Source organism: Rhipicephalus microplus, chromosome 1, assembly GCF_043290135.1.
Source record: "Rhipicephalus microplus isolate Deutch F79 chromosome 1, USDA_Rmic, whole genome shotgun sequence".
Lineage (NCBI taxonomy): Eukaryota > Metazoa > Arthropoda > Arachnida > Ixodida > Ixodidae > Rhipicephalus > Rhipicephalus microplus.
This window is the reverse complement of record NC_134700.1, coordinates 136640698-136644843: the sequence shown is the minus strand read 5'-3', so window position 1 is coordinate 136644843 and position 4146 is coordinate 136640698.

Sequence of the window (4146 nt, the reverse complement as noted above, 5' to 3'; positions counted from 1 at the left end):
GTACCCGCACTATTTTCTGGCCAATTGCAAGTAATAACGTTTTATTCGAGTTCTTAAGATACGTGGATACGTTCGGCTTCAAGCATTATTTCTTCTTTCTGTTTTTATTACGTCACCATGTGCATAAGTATAACTGAGGAAGCCAAAATAAACAGTATCGGCACCTTTGCATTTTAGTTAATCTGGAGATCAGTGTGGATTTTGTCCTGATCCCCTTCAGAAACGATCACATGGCAGCATCGCAAATTGCCGTGGAAGCTGATATTTTGTTCTTCCTCCACTTACTCCCCCCTCCCTCCTTTGTTTGATTTTTTTTCCTGCACCGGCCTTTGTCGGACTAAATTTTGTTACTGTTACTCGCCAGCTCTGGGATGAGTTTGGGACTCCTGAGATAGATGACCTTAGCTTATCATATGTAGCAGTTGAAATCTTTTGACCTCAACCTAGTTGGAGAAGCAAAAGAATACTTGTTATTGCTGCCATATTTGACTGCTGTTTTTGGCGTTGGCAACAGTGCTCATAACTCGACATGTTTTGTTGTGGTTACGTCATGTATCAATGCGCAAAAAAGCCAAAACTTGGACACAGTGAAAAAGCAAAAACAAAGTTCCTTTCGCCTTGTTTGCAGTTTTTTTTTCACACTTCACAATGCACTGATTTAGATAAGCAGGCGTAGATAGGACTCGATCATTTACCATTCTACTGATACTAAGGTGAGACAACCTTTACTACTGCAAGAAATATTCTTCTAAGCGCAGAAAGATAGAACAGTCTAGGACTAATGGTTTTATTCAGCGAAATAATTCCTTCTCCTGATCACGTCAATACATTAGTCAAAGTCCTTACTCGTTTGTAGGAAGTGTTTCATAGGCACGCTCAACAGCAAACAATTTTTGTCTGCATAGTTATCATCTGGTCGAGTCATAGAAAATCGACAGTGCGTGTTCGTGATTCTACTAAAATCGTTTCGCTGTTTTAAGTGCTCCGCACTACAGCCACTACAATGCAGGATTTATTTGTGATTTACAGTTGTCCCCTCCTTCACAACTTACGATGACCCCTCCATTTGGTTTCGTGAGAAATGGCGTGAGAAATTGTGTGAGAAACATCAAGACTTATGTTTAGTGATAAAATATTGCATATAATTTTAAAGGAACAGCATGTCAGAGTACACTATTGTATGACACACAAGTGCTTTATTGAGAATTGCGCACTCGTTTCGCAGAAAAAAGTTTCACAAAAGACGACTGTTGACTAAGCATACCTATTTGTTTCACGCATCAAATTGGATGTATTACACAAAAATATCCGGCACACAAGGCAAACTGACGGCGACGCTGGTGTCTGCGTTTCCCGGCGCAATGTTCTGTTTTGGAACTTTGCACGAACTAACTCTTAAGCAGAAGGGTTTCTGAAGGGTCAGTTGGTACATGATACTGAAGGGAAAAGCGCAAAAAACGGTACAAAAAAAAAAGACTGAACACGTGACGCAAGGATCTTTAAGCGTGTGCTTTAGTGCTGCCTTTTTAGGGCGTCCACTAATTTTTCCTTTCTCGTCAATATACCTTGCAAAAAAGCAACGTGTTTCCTTCAGAATGTCATTTTTAAAAATATGAGGTCAATATAAAAAATAAAGGCATCGCAGAAAGATTCAAGAATTCTTTTTTTAATGGTACATAAAATATATAGCTTTGAACGCCGAAACCAATGACAATTTATTCGCTGTTCTGTGTACCTTTGAATGGCACTTTAAAACATAAAGGCCTGAGTGTTAATAATGTGACGATGCGATGGTGAAGTCAACCTGACGACGTGATTTTATATGTACTTTCTCTAAATTTCCAAAAGCTGGATTCTAAATAAAAGTTACAAACAAGTTTCAGTGGTGACCGTTGTTGATGTGGTTTATTTATTTCTCTCTTGCATCGTGTTAGATTTAACTACTTAATTACAACCTTTTCTTTTCGCTTAATTGCATTATTTTTACGTTTTTTTTGTTTGATTTGTTTTACCTAATATTGTAGTGCTTTCTATATCGTGCCTTTTTTATTTCATTTTATTTATTTCTGTTTTATTTCCTACTTTTGCATTATTTGTTTTGTCTCTTCTTTAATTTCATCCTTTCTTTATTTTCTTTCTCTCGTTTGGCAATGCACAGCGAAGCATCGCGTTATATAATATAGTATATATATAAGTGTGGTTTAACGTCTCAAAACCACCATTTGATTATGAGAGATGCCGTAGTGGAGGGCTCCGGAAATTTCGACCAACTGGGGGTTCTTTAACGTGCACCCAAATCTGAGTACACGGGCCTACAACATTTCCGCCTCCATCGGAAATGCAGCCGCCGCAGCCGGGATTCGAACCCGCGACCTGCGGGTCAGCAGCCGAGTACCTTAGCTACTAGACCACCAAGGCGGGGCAGTTATATAATATAGTGGAACAGGCATTCCCAACAGGCAAGCTTGATAGTGAACCCCCCCCCCCCCCCCCATCACTGCTGCTTTAACAACAGCAACAGCATAACTCGGGCAAGATAGGTAGTGAGTGCATCTGCCGAATCGGTTTCTGCGGTCTCTCTGGCAGTGTGTTGCTCAAGGTAAATCATTTCAAGTTCATTTTGTTTGGCCCAACAATGCGCTTCCAACAAACCTCACTGACAGTTCTATAATAAAACTTTTACCGACGGCTTTAAATTTTTTTAACCTACCTACGTCACTCCTGGCAACATAGATAGATTTAAGAAGTTTTACACAATATTCGCTTTGTCTTCAAAACGTTTTACTCCGGTGAGTATTATTCCATTTCCTTTCTTTGTAACGTGTTGATTGCTAAAAAGAGCCAAGTATTGCGCAAAAACTGTGTGTCATGAAGAATTGGCTTGTTCTTAACTTTCTTCCATTAGGTATCCCATATGCGTCGTTTTTATATGTTCACTCGAAGGTGTACGTCATGTATTACACAAATGCAATAGTTGGTAGCACTCGTGCTGCCTCACTTAAATTTAAATGGTGTGATGTTCCAAAATAACAAAAATAGAGAAAAAACGTTTGCCTTTTGTCCAACTTTACCTCAAGTATGTATACAGCTGGACCCTAAAAAATGTCGACTGCACTGAAATTTATCGCTTCGATAATCCACCATGTACGCTGTTACATCTAAGTACACACAAAACAGCCTTTGATGGATTGGTAACTCTCCCTACTTGTGACATTCAACTTATTTAATCACATAAGACAGGAGCTATGCCCTCTATCAGAACGTATATATAGGATTGTGGTTGTGCAATGGACATAAGTTTCAATTTTATGTGTGAAACAACGCACGTCAACTAAGCACAAAATTATGACCATCTCCCTGAAGGGAACCCTGATGGGATACGAAGCAGCAGTGGTCTTGACGGCGTTGATTGAAACAGGCGTAGGCGCGGGTGCTGGAAGAACAGTTTGAAGCGAAACTCGGTGTAGCGTTTACTCGAGTAAACGTCTGTTTGAAACGAAAAAAATGGCATGCGGGATGGGTTTCATGTAAGTTTAGTCGCAGATAAACGAGCCGAAAAAGTGTTTCTATTCGACTGAGGGTTGAGCGTTGGGGTGAGGGAGAGGTTGAAGTGAGCGAGGTGTGTTGTGAGCGAGCGAAGGAGCCGGCAGCTGCAGGTGCTGTGTCTAGTGTACTGCGGGTGAAGGAAAGAGTCAGATAAGCACGCGCTTACGAGGAGAGCATGTGAGGGGAGCGTGGCGTACGCGCAGCCGTGGTGTGACCTACGTGGCGCGGCTCCAACACCTTTGGCGAGGGAACGCCTTGCGATGTGTTCGTACAGATGCACGTACGTACGGCGTTACACTTGTAAGTCAAAGGGCTGCTTTGCATTCAAAAGAAGACATGATTCTTCCCTCTTTTCTTTTCTTCTGTGCGCCCCTCCACACGTGGAAATGAACATTTGCTAACCAACCAAACTTTGAACTTTAGTGGACAAACTTTGCTACGACTGGGTTTTCTCTGTGACTTTTCACTGGGTTTTGCTTTTGCTGTTCTCCAAAGATAATATCATGGTATATTGGCCAGAATTATGTGATGACGATGCGGATGACTGTGTTATGTTTGTGCAACATGAAGATAAAAAAGTAGATACGCACACCCAGTAAG